The sequence below is a fragment of the Pituophis catenifer genome, unplaced genomic scaffold (genome assembly GCF_029215685.1).
Source record: "Pituophis catenifer annectens isolate HBS135680 unplaced genomic scaffold, rPitCat1.0.hap2 SCAF_3, whole genome shotgun sequence".
Classification (NCBI taxonomy): domain Eukaryota; kingdom Metazoa; phylum Chordata; class Lepidosauria; order Squamata; family Colubridae; genus Pituophis; species Pituophis catenifer.
In genome coordinates, this window is record NW_027256883.1 from 36,156,571 (window position 1) to 36,165,222 (window position 8,652).

Consider the following 8,652-nt stretch of genomic DNA (forward strand, 5'->3'; position numbering starts at 1 on the left):
GAAAGGAAAGTGCAAGGTATAAAAGAAAGAAAAGAAGAAAAGTAACTTTCAACTTTTCTTCGATACAGTTACAAACAGAAACCATTTGCCTAAAATTCAATAGTACATAATATTTTTATAATCATAAACAATTCTAATTGTTTCAAATCCCAAAATTAAATTTTCATTTCTTTCAGTTACAAGAAAAAAAGCTAGTTAAGTCTTTTCTTTGATCAAAGTAATTAATTTTGGGATGGCTGGAACTTCTCTACTAAAACAGGTATGACATCTACTTTTTCTTTCTTTCTTTCTTTCTTTCTTTCTTTCTTTCTTTCTTTCTTTCTTTCTTTCTTTTTTTCCTTTCATTTTGTTTTTCATTTCTTTCCTTTCTTTTCCTTTCTTTCTCTTTCCTTCTTCTCTCCTCCCTCCCCCTCCTTCTTCCTTCTTTTCCTTCTTTTCTTTCTGTTTCCCTCCCCCTCTCTCTTCCCCTTACCCCACAACAGTCCTAACATCCCATCCCTGATAAAAATCAGTTGAGGATTTCTGTGCTTGTGAAGTTATGTATTTGCTAGGCTTCCATGACACTCTCAAACTGACTGTCCAAGTTTTGTATCTCTGCCTAAAAAATCTAGGTAGTTCAAGTGTAAGATGGGAAACATTTGGATGTTACACTTTGAGTCAGGGTCTCCTTTTCACTGACTTACCTTGGGAGTCTCTTCTTATAGCTCCAAGTAACACTGAAAGGTGACTGAAACCCTGAAGGTTGTTCCAGTTCCGAGAAGGCAAGCAATTGTTAGAGGCCTTTGAATTGCTGGGAACATTTGGCAGCTTACTGTTTTTGTGCTCACTGGCTAGTGTTCTCAACACTAAATACTTGGTGAACACATGAAAATAAATGAAATTTCCAGTGGGTCAGGCAGGAAATTTACTTCCTCTCCCTCCTGGATCTTAAACTACAGAAGGAGTCATAAAAACATTAGTTAAGTCTCTCAGACCTCTCCAGGTTTAAAGTTCAGTAACTCCAAACAGACTTAGAAAATTCTTATCTGCTTTCTAGCTCTGCCAGGTGGTGTCAAAACACCTGGTTAGATGGCTCAGGTATAGAGGCTTCCTGTCTTGCTAAGCTATGGCCTCTTCTTCTGTCTAATCTTTCTATCTTGTAATATTTATATCCAATCAGTTTCTACCCAAGATTTATGTTTTCCCTCTCCAGAACCCTCTCTCAAGAGCAGTTGACAAAATGCATTACAAGGGGAGGAAGAGGAAGAGAAGGGAGGGAGGGAGGGAGGGAAGGAAGGAAGGAAGGAAGGAAGGAAGGAGGGGAGAGAGGGAGGGAGGGAGGGAGGGACAGAGAGAGGATGAAGAAGCTAAAGCACGTATGTATGTATGTATGTATGTATGTATGTATGTATGTATGTATGTATATCATTAAGGCTGGCAAAGAGGTCAGTTTAGCACAAACCAGAGAATGGAAATGCTGTAGAAAAGGCACAAGCCTGTATTGCGATAGGATGAGCTGTGACAATTTATTTGTCTACAATCTTACCACAAAATGGGTTTCTTACTAAGAAATGTAGAAGCAGTGATCCATACGAAGCTCAATCAAATCTTACAAAAAGCATCCACCAAAAAGGCAGCTCAGTTTGAATAAAGTCTCAAGTTAGGATTCTTTTTCACAGGAGGAAGATGGTAGATGCAAGCAGGATGTTTCCTGGCTTGAATCTACCCATTAACCATAAGCATAGATATGTGGATGGCCCTCCATTAGACTCTCAATTTCACCAGCAGGAAAAGGAGAAGTAGAAATACTCGAAATTCTCTTGCCTCCTAAACATGAACTATGATTAAGATCCATATGCTTGAAGATCCATATTTGTGTATGGATCATTAGTACAATTATTATAAAGTAGCAAAATTAAAAGAGTGTTTACACCAACTGCAGTTCTCTTCACTCTCAAAAAATCAGAAAAAATATGATTGTATGCTGCTATTGTTTAATTTTCCCGAAGAGATGTTAAAATAAAAATTCAAACAATCTATTGTGGGGGGAATCTGCAATAAAATGTTGTAACATATAATACAATGTTTCTATTCAAGCTTCTAGCCAGGTAGTCATGCCCATTTTCTAAAATCTTTTATTGTGTTTTCCCACACACAGTTTTCATCTGTTCTAAACATCAATCAGCATGTCATGACAGGAGCTGTTTTTGTTCTTTATCTTCTTGTCTTTTTTCCTAAAGTATATTAGGGTTATACGATGCTTTAGAATTGATTCCAAAAGCGGGCAGCACATGGCAGCTGCAAATGACAGCCATTAAGATCCTGGGAAAGACAGAACTACTTTAAAAAAGAGTTGCAGACAAGGGCTATGAGAGTCTTTTTGCCCACTTCAGAAGACCTTTTGCAAACTATTTTCAAAGTAATGCACAGCCCTAATACTGCATATATTTGTTTCTCTCTTTTGAACATGAACTTTAACTTTTTACTCCCTAAAGAACGATATTGTTTGTTTATACTGAATATTATAACCTAAAAATAAGCAGCCACAGAAGCTTTTAAAATGTGATACATATTATAGAGGGCAAAAAAATAAAAGTTATAGATGGTTGCTGATCAGTCAAGATTTCACATCTATACATAGTCATACAGATTAACGGCATGTAGCATACGAGCTATGGGTGGTAATCAAGTTTATATTATGCCCTTCTAAATAACAATATAATAGGATGAATGTAAAGTAAAAAAGACTAAAAGTAGAAAACATTTTACGTGAGACTATCTTTGAACAGCATCTAGAAACTACAGCAGGAGCAGAATGCAACGGCCCAGGCAGTTATGTGAGTATACATTTCTCTACTGCAAGTTGCACCAGAATGCTTCCTGGTTCAATTCAAGGTCCATTTAATGATCCACAGAGCTCTTCAACACCCAGGGATGCATTATTTGAAGGACCACCTCCTTCTGATTATGATACTTGATATATCAGAAGACTCATGCCTGAGGTTCCCATCTATTAGGGTCTAGGAAGGAAGCATTTTCTGCTGTGGTTCCCGCCCTTTAGAATTTCATTCCCTTGGAGATTAGATTGGTCTCTACCCTACTGGCTTTTTAGAAGGCAGTAGTTATATTCATCGGTGATGATGGTTTTTGTATGCAGGCTGCTGCTTGTGCTTTTAAGGTTTTTATATGTTTTTATATGATTATATATTCATACAGTTCTTACTTTTGTTAGCCATCCAGAGTCATGAATGTGAAATGGGGAGCCATATCACTAGAAATAATAAATATTTTTAAACTACAACGTATATTTATGAAAATATCTTTTTTAAAAAAATACAAGTTTCTTTTTTATTTAATCCTTTATGCCCACCCAAAGTTTTATATTGGTGAATTACAATGTTTTCCAGACTTAGAGGACTTGGCTTTTGACTGGTATAACCCTTTCCAAAAATGAGTGGATGGAGCTGCAAAAAAATCTATCTTTAACACTTATTTAATTAAAATATAGTTAGTATAATTATTCTCCAGTCATCTATTTAATATTTTCCTCTTTGATCATATTAAAGTATTGCTTATTAGCAAGTTTTAGAGGCTTTTGTTGGCTGCCGCAAAAGTTTGGGGAGGAAAGGGTCCATACAAATCTCAATTATCAACCTTAAGCAAACTTCTATGTTATACAACATTCTGGGGAGTTACAATACAAGATCATAAAACTAAATTAGAGGGGAGAAGTAGAGTTTAAAAGTAAAGAATAGGCAGTAAGAAGTAGGCAGATGCAGAAAATGAGATATTTTCTGTAAAGCAAATGCCTTCTTAAATAGTCTTTGGTATATTTGAGGTACAGCCATGAAAAAGACACTATTGGCCTGGACTTCACAACAGGATTATAAAAAAAGGTTCAGTATTGAATTGTAGGCAGGCAAGTATGGAGAAAGGCAATTCTTCTAAGATATTCTGGACTTAAGCTCTTAAGGACTTTAAAGATCATCATTAACATGTTGAACTGGAAACAAATTGATAACCAGAACAGTCCTTGATTTAAAGGTGAGGTATGAATCTGTATGCAAGTTATATGGGTAATATAACTCCAGAAGGAATATTGTTTGTCTTTGCAATACCACAACAAGCAAACTAATATGCTTGTTATGTCATCTGATGCAACAAGTTTTAACATCACTGAATCTTCTTTCATAAGGGTGAGTCAGATAGTACAACAAGAGAGGTAAGTATTTATTGACAGATGACTACCAAGCATTATAGTTGAAAATGTATGAATTCAGTTGCATTTCTTTTGTTAAAATTTTCAGCAATATTTTTATGTGCTTTCTGAAGTAGTTATCGAATCTGTAATTGTCAAAACAAAGATCTGAAGGATTCAAGTCATTAATTCAAGTTCTGAATTAATTTTCAAATCAAAGTATAGGTATAGCGAATGCATATTAAGAAAAAGAGGCAGCAATAGAATATAACTGCCATATAGACATATATTGATAAGTTATGATACTATTAGACTCTTTAATTGCTTGTTTCTCTATACCTGCTGTAATGTATATTAGAGATATAAAAGGACTGTCGATACATAAAGAGATAATCTTTTCTGGAGTGGTCAGCAATAATATCAGAAGGCCTTCGCTGTTTTTCAGAAAATATAATCTTTGTCCTTCATTTTGAACAGTGAACTGTACAGTCATTTCTAAAATATTATAATGATATAAATGAAATGCAGAATTCCAAGGAGATCCTAGCTTAAAAAAAAGTTTATAAAATGTTCTTCCTTTAGGAATGAATGCATGCTAACCATGATCTTTATGTGTTGAAAATCAGAGAACAAAGCAAGCAACATGAACTATAAGCACTCCAGTGAATCTGTTTTTGTATTTATTTTTTAACTTCACATTTTTAGATGCTGAACCGCAAGATGCCAATCGAGCTTATAAAAACATTGGTAATAGAAATAGGCATCATGAATGTCCAATTAAACCAAAATATTCAAACAAACGTAGATGTGCTTACAGCATCATTCGGTTCCTGGTGCGAAGGGCAAGATGTTTTGACAATTATCAGAAAAAGCCATGTACAGGTGGGTGAATCCTTAGGATGACAATCATTGAATAGGGAATGACTGGGGCATTGAAAACATTTAATAAAATAGTTTAAATTCATTATGGATTTTTAAAGATAAATTGTGTGTGTTTGGTTAAAGAATGGGCTTGGCGATAGACTGTATCTCACTGTTCTGATCCAACTCTTCACTGGGTCGTTCAGAAAATGCTTTTTACCATACCCACTTACGACCATTACTCAAATCCATGACCATGACAGGGACACTAACCTCAGATTGTGTTTTGAAGAAAAGTTTAGGACAGATCTTCCTTCTTTTCTTTCTTGAACCTCAGTTAAGAGTTCTGGGAAGGCAGGCAAACTTGAACAGAGGCAGTCTTTCTGTCTTACAAGCCAAGGTCTCGCAAGCCTCCAGCTGGTCTCTCCCTTCAGAAACCTGCCTACTTTGCTTCTCTTCTTCTCCTATTAAACTGGCCCTGGCAGCTTTTCTGCATTACTGTATGGGGAAGGATTATTGACTGAAGTCTGTTTCTCTTAGAGGTAGGAGCCTGATCGCTGTTTATTTGCAAAGTGACAGTCCTGCCTCTTGAGTGTGTTAATGCTGCCTTCAGAGGCAAACGAGCAAGCAGGAGTTTCTATTCTTTTTTTTTATTTGTAGGGATATAAGCAGCTGGAGACCGTGGGGGAGGGGGGAAATTAAAATGTCAAAGGAGCTGTAAAATGTACTATTTATTTTTTAGATTAATGTTTGGGTAGTTCAATTTGAAATAAATCCAAGAAACGCCATGAAGATAGCCAAAGGTATGCAAGTGGTATTGTTGGTCTTCAAGTTTTTTTTAAGCAAAAAGATGCTCCACCGCATAAATATTGAAAGGAAGACATCCCTTAAAAGTATACAACATGGGCAACACTGTTTGTATATACAGCTAACACTCCTATGGGCATTTGACAAGTTGCAAATTATTCCTCTTTAACATACCTTGACTTAAGAAGGGAGGAGAGATATTCCCCCCCCTCTCTTCCTGCTCTTGGAAACAGCCGCGACACGATGAAGAAAAGGCACCTATATTTAATGTCAACCTCAGTGGCCACGAGGTCTTATGTTTCCCATTTTAGACAGCTCGGGAAGCATGTCCTCCTCACTATGCATGGCACCGTTTGTTAGGGGTCCACCTTACACGGGAAATCACCCCAATCCTACCGCTGCAGTCATTCAGGGAGGCAGGTGATGTCTGTCAAACCAGCTCTCCGCCTTTCAACAAATAAAAAATAAAAAGCAAACCAAAACAAAACACTTTTTGTGGGCATTAAACGAGGAGCGGAAGGGGTGGAAAAGAGACCCCCCCTCCCTCACACGCCCCTGCTCCTAAACCGTACCTGAAGGCATCTCTCCGCACTTAGCTACTACTTGGAGCCGTGTGGCAACTATCCGCCGGGTAGGAAGAAGCAGGGATGATTCATGCATCGCCTTCTTTCTTTCCAGACTCCGCCAAAAGGCAGAAATCCTCTGCTCTTACCCTCCTTCCCGCTTACCTTACTCGGCGAGACCACGTTCAGCATAAACACCGGCGGGGGAAAAGCACAAAAGACGCCCGGAATTCCCCCGCCGCCTCCCCTCCGGTTGCTGCTCCTACTCTGGGGTTCTTTTTGCAAATGATCTGTTGACAATCCGCCGAGGTGAAGGCGGGCGAGGTTTGTTTTGGTTGTGTGAGTCGTTGCGCGCGCGCGCGCATGTGTGTGTGTGTGTGTGTGTGTGTGTGTGTTTGTGAGAGAGAGAGAGAGAGAGAGAGAGAAAATCTTTCGCCCCACTCGCTTCTTCTCCCTCGCGGGCGACGTCCCTCTCGCCTTGCTCTGAATCCCGGCTCCCGAATTACCACCGCCTGCGGGATGGAGGAGGACAGCTACGGGGAGGGAGAGGGGGAAGGCAGAGCCGAAAGGCTGCGGGCGGTCGCCGCTTGCAAAACGGAGGAGGCGAGAGAGCTCTCCAGCAGCCCCGCCGTCATCTCCCTTTGTTTGCAATGGGATTTGGGTGCTGCTGCTGATGCTGCTGGTGGTGTTGGCGGTGGCGACTGCCAGCGAGCCTCTATGCGCGCGTTCGGGTGTGCATCAGTGGATGCGCCGCGTAAACCGAGCAAGCAGCTGTTTTCTACCCAGCGCTACAAGGGGACGCACACGCACACGCGCAAGATTTGCCCATCTGGTCGCCTTCCCAGCAGGGACACGAGTGCAAAGGCCAAAAGTCAGACGTACATTAGAACCACTTAGGCGCGGGCTTCCTGGACTTTCACCAACAAAGGGCTCGTAGTCCCGTCCCCGCCCCCGTGTAATTGACTCAGGTTGAACTACGTTGGTCTTTGCACTAGGCAGCCAAGTTTTTAATTCCAGCTAACCCGAGGAACCCTGTGAAGTATTTTTTGGGGGTGGGGGAATTGCTGGGGTGTGTGTGTAAACCGTCTTTCTCTCACCATTTGGTCATCAACAGGCCTCCATGCGTTCAGCCAGTAGTGGCTGGCTTTGTTTCTGCTTTCACTTGTGGGTGTGTTTATATCTGCTGTGCAGCAGAGTTTATATTGTCAGTATTTCTTTCCACATAGCTGCCAGAAATACCTTATATTCTTTTTTTTTTTTTTTGCTACGTGTCAAAATGTAAATATTTTCTTTAAAATTAACCCTTAGGAATAGAATTATCTGTTGACAACTAGAATTAAAACTATCATGTCACCCCTGATTTTTTTGCCAAGGGAATGTCAAAGTGTGAGGGTCATTTTAAAATACACGCAGAGTTGTTTTCATTATCATTACATTTTCTTTGCTGTCCTGTCCTTCCTTCCTTCTCTCCCACCCCCAACAACTGTGTGAGGTGAGCTGGGCTAAGAGTGAGTGACTGACCCAAAGTCACCCAGCCTGCTTTCATGCCTAAGACAGAACTAGAATTTACAGTTTCTTGCTTTCTGCTTGGTGCCTTAATCACCAGACAAAACTGGCTCTTTGGGGAAATAATGCTGTCAAGTGGATATTACTATATATTTAACATAATGGTTGGGATTGTGATGTTTAAATTCTTTCTGGGAATTGATTTAGGCTTCTTTGCTATTTAAATTTATGGAAGACTTATTTTAGGACTTATGTTATTTTCTCCTCAAACTTACAGAAATCATTACTATCAATTTTCAGAAATCATGGAGAGAAATGATAACTTCTGGCCTATTAAAAAAAGGTGTTGGGAATTATATCCTCCTTTCATTTTGTATTGGGTGGATTTGTTTTGTTTGGGGGTGGGGGAGTTGCCTTCAAGGCAGTGCCGATTCCTGGCAACTGTCTGGATTAGGGCCTGCAGTTTTCTTGGCAAGATTTTCAGAAGTGGTTTGCCATTGCCTTCTTCCTAGAGTTAACTGGCCCAAGGTTAGGCAGATGGCTTTGAGCCTAAAATGGGATTAGAATATGGTTTCCCAGTTTTTAGCCTGATGGTTTAACCGCTATGCCAAACTGCCGTTTGCTTCTTTAGCTTCATAGTATAATTTGTACCAAAAAGCTAATTGGGTAAAAACCCCCAAAAAACTTTGTTTCGTCCTCAGGGCACACTCAATCCATCACTTATAACTTGATCTAATT